At 30.9% G+C, this 14326-nt stretch overlaps 1 pseudogene; it reads left to right on the forward strand.

The window, feature by feature from the left end:
- The window catches only part of LOC141504890 (T cell receptor delta constant-like), a 22664-nt pseudogene extending 8619 nt beyond the window's left edge, over window positions 1-14045 (forward strand).
- The last annotated feature ends 281 nt before the right edge of the window (window positions 14046-14326 follow it).

Consider the following 14326-nt stretch of genomic DNA (forward strand, 5'->3'; position numbering starts at 1 on the left):
GGCTCCTCTAATGCCAATAAATATGCCCAAGTCAATCTTATTCTCAAAAAATTTTGATCAATATATCCATACTAGCTATGGCCTCAAATATTTCTTCTCCATTTTATGGCTAAACTTGAGGTCATTTAAAATATTAGTCTCTCCTTCCTTTCCTCTTACTTCTTTACTTCTCTGAAGTCTGCTGTTGAGCTTCATCAATCAATTGAAACTGCTTTCTATAAAGTATCAATGATTTCTTCACTGTCAAATATAATGTCCTATTCTGAATACTCATGCATCTTTATTTTTCTTCAGCCTTTAACAAAATTGATTGCCATCTTCTTGATATTCTCTTCTCTTTAGGTATAAATGAAACTGTTTTGTTCCTACTTAACTGACTTTTCTTTCTCCATCTTTGTTCATGTCACACCCATTAATTGTGTATGTCCACATAATCATCTGTGTTGAAACTTCTTTTTCTATTGTTTTTTTTTCTATAAGGTCACATGGATTCAATTTTTATGCCAATGATTCTGAGATCTATTTATTCAATCCTAATCTTCAGTCTCACATCTTTAACGCCAGTGGACATCTTAAACTGGATATTGAATATTCATATTAAAACTGACATATCTGCAAAAGAAACAGCAGGAAATGATTTTAGTAATCTGCTGTTTGATAAACTCAAAGAGTCCAGTTATTGGGATAAAAACTCTCTCTTTGATAAAAACTGTTGGGAAAATTGGAAGTTAGTATGGAAGAAACTTGGATTAGACCAACATTTCACACTCTATACCAAGATAAGATTAAAATGGGTGCAGGATTTAGTTACAAAAGACAATATTATAAGCAAACTAGGAGATCAACTAGACCCTTCAGACTTATGGAAAGGGCAGCAGTTTGTGACCAAGGAAGAGATGGAGAACATCATTAAAAAAAAAAACTAGATAATTTTGATTACATTAAATTAAAAAGCTTTTGCTCAAACAAAACTACTGTAACCAATATCAAAAGAAATATAGTAGTGGGGTGGCTAAGTGGTGCAATGGATAGAGCACTGGCCCTGAAGTCAGGGGTACTTGAGTTCAAATCTGGCCTCAGACACTTAATAATTGCCTAGCTGTGTGGCCTTGTGTAAGCCACTTAACTCCATTGCCTTGCAAAAACCTAAAAAAAAATATAGTAAATTTGAAAAAAAAATTTACACCTAATATTTCTGACAAAGGATTTGCTTCTAAAATATAGAGAACTGAGTCAAATTTATAAAAAAAAAATCAAGCCATTCCCCAATTGACAAATAATCAAAGGATAGGAACAGATGAGGAAATCAAAACTATCCACAGTCATATGAAAAATTGTTTTAAATCATTACTGATTAGAAAAATGCAAGTTAAAGCATCTCTGAGGTACCACCTCACACCTCTCAGACTGGTCAATATGACCAGAAAGGACCATGATCAATGTTGAAAGGGATGTGGGAAATATGAGACACTAATACATTATTTGTGGAGCTGTGATCTTATCCAACTTTTCTGGAGAGCAATTTGGAATTACACCTGAAGAGCAATAAAATGCATACCCTTTGATCTATTGTGTCTATATCCTGAAGAGATCATGAAAAAAAGGATAACATCACTTGTACAAAAATATTCATAGCAGCTCTGTTTGTGGTGGCAAAGAATTGGAAATCAAGTGAGTGTCCATCAATTGAGGAATGGCTGAACAAATTGTGGTATATGTATGTGACGGAACACTATTGTTCTGTTAAAAGCCAGGAGGAATGGGATTTCAGAGAAGCATGGAAGGAACTGCATGAACTGATGCTGAGGGAGGTGAGAAAAACCAGAAGAACAATGTACACCCTAACAGCTACATGGGGGTGATAATCAACCTTAATGTACTTGCTCATTCCATCAGTGCGATAATCAGGGACAATTTTAGGGTGGAGAATACCATCTATATCCAGATAAAGGATTGTGGAGCAATTTTAAGTTCTTATGTATTACATAACGTTGCTATCTCTAATATTTTATTTTTTCTTCAAGGATATGATTTTTCTCTCAACATATTCAATTTTGATCAATGTATATAGCATGGAAACAATGTAAAATAATTATTTAGTAGGTTGATTGGTTTAGCAATGAAGGAATAAATTAATTAAGGGGAAATTGCTATTTTTATTATTTTGATTTGATTTACCCTTGAGTAATGAGTAATTTCTTCACTTTTTAGAGCTTCCTTTATTTTTTATTTCTTTTAAGTGTTTTTTTTTAAATTGTGTTCCTGGTTTTCTCCTGGCCATATTAATTTTAATTACTAATATGGTCAATTATGTTTATAGTTTTTCTAACATTGAATCATCTCTGTAATCCTTCTATTAATCCACCCTGGTCATTATATATCATCTTTGTGACATATTGCTATAATGTTCTGTTTGGTATTTTATTTTAAATTTTCCTATCAATATTCATTAGTAAAATTGACTTATAATGTTCCTTCTCTGTTTTTGCCCTTCTGATTTAGGCATAAAAGTATATTTGTGTCATTGAAGGAATTTCTTGAACTCCTTTAATTTTTTTCAAATTGTTTATGTAGTACTGGGATTAATTGCTCCTTAAATATTTGGTACAATTTACTTGTAAATTCTTTTGATACTGTGAGTTTTTTGTTAGGTAGCTCATTTATGACTTATTCAACTGCATTTTCTAAAATTGGAGTATTTTAAGTATTCTAAAAGTAGTTTCCAAAAATTGTGTTAGTTTCATCTTCAAATATGGTGTATTCACTGTTTTCTTTTTTGATTCTGGTAATTTGATTTTCTTTTCTTTTCTTTAAATCGAATTAGCCAATGACATCAATTTATTGTTTCTTTTTCAAAAATCCTTTTCCTAGCTTTACAAATTAGTTCAATTGGTTTTTACTACTATACTGAAGTAATTGATGTATGTAAATGTTCCCTGATGTCTGACAATTTTGCTATGTTGTCTCATTGTTGACCATATTTATAAAGATATTACTGATTAAAGCACCGGCCCTGGAGTCAGGAGTACCTGGGTTCAAATCCGGCCTCAGACACTTAATAATTACCTAGCTGTGTGGCCTTGGGCAAGCCACTTAACCCCATTGCCTTGCATAAAAAAAATAAAATAAAAACCTAAAAAAAAAGATATTACTGATTGCTCCTATGATTTGTTCTTTGATCCATTCAGTATGAACAGATTATTTAGATTTCAATTAATTTTTAATCTATACTTCTTAGCCTTTATTGAATATAACTTTATTACATTATGGCCTGAAAAGAATACCTTTAATATTTCTACTTTTATGCATTTGTTTGTGAGGTTTTTATACCCTACTATGTGATCAGTTTTTATTAAGGTGTCATGTAAAGTTCAGAAATAAGTAAAATCTTTTCAATTTTTGATATTCAATTTTCTCCAAAATTGTATCATACTTAATTTTTCTATTTATTGCCTTAATTTCATTCTTATATATTTTGTGGTGAGGATTATGTAGTTCTAAGAAGGAAGAATTGTGGTCCTCTATTAGTTTTGGGCTTCTTTAAAAAATTGTTGGATTTGCAGTAACCTTCCACATATTTTGTCAAAAAAAGATGATTGTACATGAAACTGTGATTCTACTATGCACAACATGTTATTCCTTTCAAATATATAATAAAATTGCCATGTACATTTCTTCCCCCCCATCCCTCCTCAGAGATGTTAGATACAATTACTTACATGTGCAATTATTGTATATATATTTCTATTGATCATTTCTTTCTTTTGATGCAGATATCCCCTTTCTTCATATGTCCTTTATTTTTAATGTGGGAATTTATAATAGAAAAAATTAAATTATTCACTCAAAATCATTCTTGAAACAATATTGCTACTAGTATATATGTTTTTGTTTCTCATTTTGCTCATTATTTTGTGCAAGTCTTTCTATAGTTTTCTTAAATCATTGAGCTCATCATTTCTTATAGTATAGTAATATTCTATCACAAATGCCACAACTAATTCATCTATGGCATCATGGAAACATATTCAGAATGGCATCTTCAATTTTTAATTCATTGTCACTACAAAGAGAGCTGCAATACTTATAGATTGTTTTCTTTTATAACTATTTATCTTTGGGAACAAACTAACTGGTATTATCATGAATGGAAAAGTTTATATGATTTAACAACTCTGGTCATAATTCCTGATTCCTTTCTCATGTTACAAGTTCATCAATAATGAATTAGTGTTCCACTTTTTCCACACCCTCTCCAACATTTGTAACTTTCCCCTTTATCATTTTAACCAGTCTGGTAGATGTAAAATTATATTTCAAGATTGTTTTAATCTGAATTTCTCTAACCATATAATAATTTTGAGGATTTTTATGTGACTATAAATTGTTTTGATTTCTTCATTGAAAAATTACCTTTTGAAAACCATCTATCAATTGGTTAATGACTCATATTCTTATAAATTCTTTATATATTGGTGATAAAAGTTGTTTTCTGTGAAACTATCTATAAATTCCCTTTCCCAGGTTTCCTGCTTTACTTTTGATCTTGGCTATATTTATTTTATTTGTATAAAAAAACTTAATTTATGCAATAAAAATCATCTATTTTAATACTTCACAGTACTCTATATCTTGCTTATTCATAAATTGTTTACCCATCCATAAGTAATATGTTTCATGTTCTAATCTTCCTGTAAAATTTCTCTTTATATCTAGGTCATGTATTCATTTTTACCTTATCTTAGTGAATGCTATAACTTTTTTTTTTTAGATTTTTTGCAAGGCAAATGGGGTTAAGTGGCTTGGCTTGCCCAAGGCCACACAGCTAGGTAATTATTAAGTGTCTGAGACTGGATTTGAACCCAGGTACTCCTGACTCCAGGGCCGGTGCTTTATCCACTGTGCCACCTAGCCGCCCCCACTGTGCCACCTAGCCACCCCATGCTATAACATTTTGATCCTTGTCCAATTTCTGCCTTATTACTTTCCAGTTTTTATAATAATTTTAACCAAATAATGAATTTTCATTCCAAAATCTTAGTCTTTGCCCTGGTGAAATACACGATTATTATGTTTGTTTACTGCTATAAATTGTATATCAACTTTATTCCATTGAATTACCTTTCTATTTCTTAGCCAATACCAGAAAGTTTTGATAATCACTGCCTTTATAATACAGTTCAAGATTAGATAGTGCTTAACCTTCTTCCTTTACATTTTGTTCATTTTTTCTCTTGATATTCTTGAGTTTTTGATATTTCAAGTGAATTTTATTTTTTTAATCCAATAAAATATTTTTGTTAATTTAATTGGGATGGCATTGCATATATAAATTAGTTTGAATAAAATTGTATTTTTTATTTTGTTAGCCCTCCCTGCCCATGAACAGTTAATATCTCTTTAATTATTTAGGTCTGATTTTATTTGTAAAAAAACTTTTTTATAATTTTGTTAATATGGTAATGGTAGATGTAGTAGATGGCCTTTTATACTGTCTCAAGTTATTTTAAATGTGGTATATTTTACTTACTGAGTTTTGTTTGTGATATATAATAAAGCTGATGATTTATTTGGATTTACTTTATATCCTGTGACTTTACTAAAATTATTGTTTCAATTAATTTTTCAGTTGAATCTTTGAAATTTTCTAAGAGCATCATCTACAAAAAGCAAGTTTTATTACCCCATTCCCTATTCTGATTTGTTCAATTTATTTTTCATCTCATTGCTATTACTAGGATTTTTGATAAAATACTGAAGAATGGTGACAATGGTCATTCTTGTTTCACTCCTGATCTTACTAGGAATGCCTCTAGTTTTTCCCATTATAAATAATGTTTGCTGACAGTTTTAGATACATGCTTTTTATTATCTTATGTAAAAATCCTTTCACACCAATGTTTCCAAGCGTTTTTAATTCTGGTTAGTGTTGAAATTCATCAAAGTCTTTTTTTTGCATCTAATGAAATAATCTTATATTTTTGCTCTTTTATTGGTATAATCAATTATACTAATTATTTTCTTATGTTAAATCATCTTTACATACCTGATACAAATTCCACTTTATCATAATTTTTTAGCTAGTCTTTTACTTAGGATTTTACATCCATATTGATTAACAAAATGAGCCTATAATTTTTTTTCTGGTTTTATTTTTCCTGGTTTAAATATCAGTATCATATTTGTTTCATAGGATGAGTTTGATAGAATTCCTTATTTTTCTAATATTGCAAAAACTTTTTAATATTAGAATTTGTTGATCTTTGAATGTTTGATAGAATTTACTTGTAAATATATCTGGTCTTACTGCTTTTCTCTTAGGAAGCTCATTTATGGTCTGTTCAATTTCTTTTTTTTTCATAATAGGTCTATTTACATATTTTAATTCATCTTCTGCTAATCTTGGCCATTTGTAGTTTTGTAATTTTTTTTTTCCATTTCACTTATTGGCATATAATTGGTTAAAAATAACTCCTTATAATTTCTTTAATTTCATCTTCATTTTTTGATTTATTCACTTTTTAATTTTTAATACTAGCCATTATTTTAATTTTTTTTAGGTTTTTGCAAGGCAAACAGGGTTAAGTCACTTGCCCAAGGCCACATGGCTAGGTAATTATTAAGTGTCTGAGACTGGATTTGAACCCAGGTACTCCTGACTACAGCGCCGGTGCTTTATCCACTACGCCACCTAGCCGCCCCCCCCCCCCATTTTTTTAATTTTTAAAGCAAATTAATCAATTGTTCATCATCAGTGCGGAAGCTGACCTTTCTCATTCTCAGTGAAGACATTTGATAACATGGCTGAAAACATCATGCTAAAAAGCATGGGAGAAAGGACACATTCTTGTTTCACTCCATTGGTAACTGGGGAATCTTGAGAACATTGTCTCCCATCCAGAACCTGGGCAAGCATTCCAGAATGAAATTGCTTTACCAATGCTGTACCTGTCTGTTTTTTCCCCCTTTTTTTAGGTTTTTGCAAGGCAGATAGGGTTAACTGGCTTGCCCAAGGCCACACAACTAGGTAATTATTAAGTGTCTGAGGTCAGATTTGAACTCAGGTATTCCTGACTCCAGGGCTGGTGCTCTATTCACTGCACCACCTAGTCTCCCCAGATGCTGTACATTTCTGAAGTCCAACACGCTCTCAGGAGGTGACCATCTTCCAGGTGAAGGATCACCCTATTGAGGAGGACAATGGCAAGAACTGTATCCACATTGACTAAAAGAGAAATAGCCCTGTGATTGTCACGGGGAAAATATGCTCCCTTTACCTTTATAGAAATGAACTTTGGAGGAATCCTTGAATTCTTGGGGGATAACTTCTTCATACCATATAACCTGGAAAATATTAGTCAACTTTTGATTGAGCTTCTTTGACAGCTAGCTATGATCTATCTATCTAATTTATTATTTTGGAAATATTTGATGTTTCCAAGTTTGTGTAATCTGAGAAGAGATGTGTGGTCACTGTTCCCTTTCAACTGGAATGGATACTGTTCCTCAAGGTCCTTGCTCTCTTGCGATCCAACATAATTTTTCTCTTCAAGTGTCTTGTTCCCTTGGGGTAGGATATTATTTTGTAATGTGTTCATTCTCTATATTAAATGCATAGTAAAACATATATAATTTGATGTATTCTAATTTATATATAGTAATATGGACTAAAATCAAGAATAATAGAAAAGATTTGCAAAAAATTATGAAAACACACTTTCCAGATTAAGAATTTATCAATCATAATATTTGCACCAATACACTATAGTCTCTGAAATATTTAATAAGAAAATAGCACTAAGGAGTGAAAAGCAGTCATATTGGATCAAGTATGTAAGGTTGAGATCCTTATTGGATGGCATACAATTGTGAGGACATTGTGAGACTATTTTATGGGGAATTTATCAGAAACATTGAAAAATCTCAAAACCTTGAATATTTTTTATAAAAAGAAATCAAGAAGATATTCACAACTACTGATTTATATCTGTATATATATGCTGTAGATATAAATATGTTATGTGAAATTATATTTGTATATTATATATCTACATATAGAATAATGATTTAATGAAACAATGACACATTTTAATATATATAATATTTTGTCTATATTTTAATGTTATATATATTTATCCGATTCCATAATAACATATAATATAGATAGCATAAGAATATGTGCTATATGATATAAAATACAAAAATAATAACCTAAATATAGACATGTATGGTATATGGCATTTTGCATCATTATCATGTGTTATATGCTTTATGCATATTTAAAATCAATAACTGTATATGAACATATAGGTAGCATGCCATATATGTTCATATACAGTTATTGATTTTAAATATGCATAAAGCATATATCACATGATAATGATGCAAAATGCTATATATGTTTATATATTTTATGTACATATAGAATGATATATGGCATATTGTCTTATAGAATATAATAAATCTATGAACCACTGTTTTCTATATTATACAAATGTGCACATATAAAACATGATAAAAAATAGTCACTGGATATGTGCTATTAAAATATGTGTATGTCCATGTTTTTAAATAAAATCTAACAGGCATAAAATATTTGAATATATGAGTTTTTTATTCACTAGTGCCTAAGGACCAATATAATGGTGTGAGTACAACTATGTATATTGAATTATAAGACATAAGCATATGCATATCTTTATAAACTAATTACATTACATGTTATTCTATTTGGTATGATTATATTTCTCATATCATATTTTGTTATTGTATATATATATTTGCAACTTAAGTGTAGAATAAATTATTCAAACCTAAATAACTAGTGAGTCAAACAATAAATAATAGAAACTATAGCTAAGAAATATGAAACAAGATGCAGGTACATAAATCAGGATGAGAAAAATAGAGAAAGAAAATTATAGACCAATTTCATTAATTAATATGGCTGTAAAAATCCTACATAAGATACTACCTAAAAGATTATAGCAATATGTTACAAAGATTATACATTATGACCAAGCAAGATTTAGACCAGAAATAAAATAATGATTTAATACAAGGAAAACTATTAGCAAAATTTATTAAATCAATAGCAAAGGTAGCAAAAATAATATTACAGCAATAGATGCAGAAAAACTTTTGATAAAGTACATTCATTTCTATGAAGAATTCTTGAATCTATAGGTATAACAAAACAAAACAAAAAACAACCCTTTAGAATCTGATGAATACTTTATAAAAATTCCCTCTTATGATTTTCTTTCCCTTAATCCTAATTCCTCATACTGAAAATGACTAATCTGTAAACATGTTTATCAAAAATATGCATGTACAATGCTAACTTGACTGTTTGTCACTGAGGGGAGAAGGGTAAGAAGGGAGGGTGGAAGGGAATTTTGTAATATAGGAAATATACATGTGCAAATACATGTGAAAAAATAAATTAAATACAATGAAAATCAATTAATAATTAAATTAAATAAATTAAAATTAAATCAAATCAAATCAAATAAAAAAAGAAAGTACACTGCCAAGGCAAGGGAACTTGTCCACAGTATTCAAAACTTCTTCATTTCTAGTAATCAATGGTACCACATATGGAGTGTAAAGCAGGCTGATGGAGCACTGTATTTTTGTTAACCCCAAATTAGCACAAGCAGTAGAGAATCAATCCATACTTTGTTGTGTCTCAGCTTCAGAGCCTGCACTGAGTATATAACCATATACAAACAGAATATCATGCACCAACATTCCCTTCACTGTAGTCTTGCCTTGTAAATTTTTTAATTTGAAGAATTTACCATCAGTGCGGAAGCTGACCTTGATGCTGTGTTCATTCTCAGTGAAGATATTTGATAACATGGCTGAAAACATCATGCTAAAAAGCATGGGAGCAAAGACACATTCTTGTTTCACTTCATTGGTAACTGGGCAATCCTGAGAACATTGTCTCCCATCAGAACCTGGGCAAGCATGCCAGCATGAAATTGCTGCACTAATGCTGTACCTCTCTAAAGTCACACTGGCTGTCAGGGAGATGATCATCTTCCAGGTGAAGGATCAACTTATTGAGGACTGTGGCAAGAATTTTATCCACATTGACTAAAAGAGAAATATTCCTGTCATTGTCCCAGGAAAATCTATTTTCTTTACCTTTGTAGAGATGAACTTTAGAGGAATCCTTGAATTCTTGGGGGGATAACATCTTATGCCATACAACCTGGAAATTTCAGTTAACTTTTTGGTTGAGCTTTTTTGACAGCTAGCTATCATCTGTCTAACCAATTTATCTAGCCCCCTCTTATTTATCTATCTTTCCTTCTATTTAGCTACCTACTCATTAATTTTTGTCATCAGGAGTTTCCAAAGAAATCCTTTCAACAGCACCTCCTCATGTTTTGTGATTACCTTGGCTATGTCAGCAAAGTAGGAACTGGCTAATCTTGCTAATCTGACCAAATTGGACAGATTTTAAATGGGCTCATTCATGCTTTACAAGAACAAGGCTAGCTATCAGGCAGAAAGACTCATCAGTACTAAGTCAGTTACTAAGTGGTGTAAAAATTTTACAAAATGATCCTCAGTCCTCTATGACTCCCTTCTTCCACAGTAAACTATGAATAGTGGGAAAAGCAATCTAGAAGGCTAAGAATTAGGTTATTTTTAGAGTATCTATAAACATAAATTTAAATCACAGTAATTTTAACATATCTTTGTCCATTTTTGCAGGAATTCACCCATTGCTGAACAAATGGAACCATTCCAATATAGGCATTCTTCTGTTATAAAGGTGTACATGCAGTTTTGTGTGTTTGTGTGTGTGTGTGTGTGTGTGTGTGTGTGTGTGTGTGTCTTTGTGTGATGAATCACTTTGGTAGTGTTTTGAAGCCTACAATCTCCTTAGGAAAAAAATGTTGGTTACACATAATTGAAAGAAATTTCAGTTAAAAGTTAGTTAAAAATAAAGACATGATTGTCTTCCCATCCAAAGAAAAAAGAAAGTATAGGTATAAATATATTTTTCCTCAATTGATATAAAGTATTTATTCAAAACTATCAGCAAACATTATTTGTAATGGGGATAAACCAAAAGGCTTCTCAATAAGATTAGATATGAAATAAGTTTGCTATTACCATTAACACTTTTCAATATATAAGTGTAAATGCTACCATGGAATAAGAGAAGAAATTGAACATATCAGAATAGTGAATGGAGTTATAAAACTATCTCATTTTGCAGATAATGTGATAATGTTCTCAGAAAATCCAAAGCTAGAACCAAAAATTAGTTGAAACAATTAATAATTTTATCATAGTAAGAGGCTATAAAGTAAATCCATATAATTCATTAGCAATCCCATATATCACATACAAAAACTGCAGGAAGAGATAGTAAGAAATAACCTATATAAAATAATTTTTGACTGTATAGAATTCCTGGGACTACACCTGCCACAACAAAACCGGGAATTATATGAAGAAAATTATAAAATTATTTTATACAAATAAAATCAGATTTGAATAATTGGAGAAATAATAATTGTTCATGGGAGGGAGAACATACATAATAAAATTATAATTTTACCTAAACCAACATATATTCAATGATATCTCAATTAAATTTATTTTACTGAACTAGAAAAAATAATAAAACTTATTTGAAAGAACAAAAGTTTAAAGATATCAAAGGAATTAATTTTAAATTATATAAAGGAGAAGATTTAGCAATACCAGATCTTAAACTATATTATAAAGCAGTAATTATCAAAACTGTCTGGTACTGGTTAAGAAAGATCAGTAGAACAGATCTACGTTACAGTACCAAGTGATTATAGTAACCTAGTGTTTGGGAAATGTAAAGAAAAATTTTGGGGCTGTGTGTTTATTATTTGGTAAAAATTGCTTGGCTGGGAAGCTGTCTGGAAGAGATTGGGCATAGATTCATATTTAATAGCATTTACCAAGACAAGTTCAAAATAGATATATATTCTAGAAATAGACACATTACAAGAAAATTTCAATAGCAAAGAATATATTATTTATCAGTTATTGATAGGCAAACCATTTATGAATGAGCAAGAGATATAGAGGAGTTTGAGGTTTTAAATAGATAAATTAAATTAAATATGATTTGTACAAACAAAACAAATATAGCCAAGATCAGAAGAAAAAATGGGGGGACATTTTATAGACAGTTTCCTAGATAAAGGTCTCATCTCTCAAATATACAATGAATTTTTTTAAATTAAAATTTATTTATTTAAGGCAGTGGGGTTAAGAGTGACTTGCCCAAGGTCACAATATGCAAAGAACTTTTACAAATCTATAAGAATGTGTGTAAAATTCTCCAATAGATTAATGATCAAAAGATACAAACAGGCAGTTTTCCAGTAGGGTAATCAGAACAATTTATAGTCATATGAAAAATATGACTATATTTTTCCAAATCATTATTGATCAGAGAAATGCAAATTAAGACAACCTTGGGATATTACTTTATACGTATCAGATGGGCTAAAGTAATTGAGGGGAAAAGTGACAGATATTTGAGGGGATGTGGAAAATTCACTGTTGATGGAACTGTGAACTGATCAAATCTTTTTCGAAAGTTTATTAAATTATATTTGACCTAGTTATACAAAACCAAGAGAGCAATGTATATAGTAATAGCAATATTGTTTTAACTCTAACTTTGAGTGACTATTATAAATACCCAGATAAATTACAAAGAATATATGAAGAGGCTATGTGCATCCTCAGAAAGAACTGATAACTAGAAGTGTAGAACAATTTTTACATATACACAAATACATATATACAAATACATATTTACGTATACACATATATACATACTCACATATGCTTACATACACACACATACCCACACATTAGAAACATATTTGTTTCTATTGATAATTTTCTCTAGGGCAGAGTGAGGGAAGAAAAAAGGAAAAACAAAGTAGTTACAAGATAACTTTATTATATATTTAAAAGGAATAGCAAGTTGTACAAAATAGGTTTGAAGTTTCATGTGCAATTATCTTTTTTAAAATTCCATTATGTTATGGAGATGCTTGTTTTATTTCCTAAGTTGAAAATTAGTAAATAAAGAAAATAAATTTATTTGATAGTATAACAAAGCCTTTGTGAAAGTACTCAAAGAATTACTGAAGGGAAGCTTCGAGTACTTCACTTTTTAAAAAAATTTTAAAAATTTATTTAAGGGAGTGGGGTTAAGTTACAGGGTTACAAAACTAGGCAATTATTAAGTGTCTGAGGCTGCATTTGAACTCTGCTCCTTCTGATTCCAAGGCCAATTCTCTATTCACTGTGCCACTTAGCTGCCCCTACTTCACTTTTATTAATATGAGAGAAAGAGACAGGTTTAAAAAGTTGGGGATGGGAACTATACACAAGAGAGTCCTTCTGCCTGAGTGCTGAGGCTAGATCTCCTATACCTATGAGCAAAGTCAATTTTGTACTGAGAGAATAGGCCGTGATGCATACAGAAAACTGATCTTTGGGAAAGGAACCCACCTGGAGGTCATGCCAAAACTGCAAGAAACTTCTTTACCCTCAGTCTTTGTTATGAAGAATGGGAAAAATGTTGCATGTCTGGTGAAGGACTTCTACCCCAAGAACATAAATATAAATCTCTATCCAGAAAACAATGCAAGAGAAGTGGTGACTGTTGGCAACGGGAAGTTCAGTGCTGTCAAGCTTGCCCAGTATGAGGAAGATTTGGAGAATATTAGCTGTACAGTTCGATTCAATAATGAGAGCATGGTGGCTTTATACAAAAAGTCCAATGTAAATTCCACTGACAAAAGTACAGATACAGAGGAACCAACTGATCTGTCATTTATCCAAGACTGCCCAACATCTTCAGTGCAAATTGAGGATATAAACTTCCTATCCATCACCCTGCTGGGGCTCTGTGTGCTGCTTGCCAAGAGTGTCGCTGTCAACTTTTTCTTGACTATCAAGTGTTTTTTAATCTGTTTGTCTTCAGCACCAAGGACCTATTGAGATGTTTCCCTTGATTTCCACTTTCTGTGATGTAAATGGTCCCATGACTGAATATTTTGAGTGGTAGATCTTTTTTTTTCTAATTGCTTTTGCTTCTGAAAAAGACACTTCTGGAGGAGGTGACTGACTCTTCTGATTCTATGTACTGATGTGTTTCTGTAACTTTGAAAAGGGAAATGGAATTGTTTCATCACTTTGACTATCAGACCTAAACACTTGGATAGTTTTTCCCTACCCTTCAGATTTCTACTGCCTCCAAAATTTGAACTATGGAGAGAGAAGTTCAATTTTATCC

The sequence above is a fragment of the Macrotis lagotis genome, chromosome 1 (assembly GCF_037893015.1).
Source record: "Macrotis lagotis isolate mMagLag1 chromosome 1, bilby.v1.9.chrom.fasta, whole genome shotgun sequence".
NCBI classification, from domain to species: domain Eukaryota; kingdom Metazoa; phylum Chordata; class Mammalia; order Peramelemorphia; family Peramelidae; genus Macrotis; species Macrotis lagotis.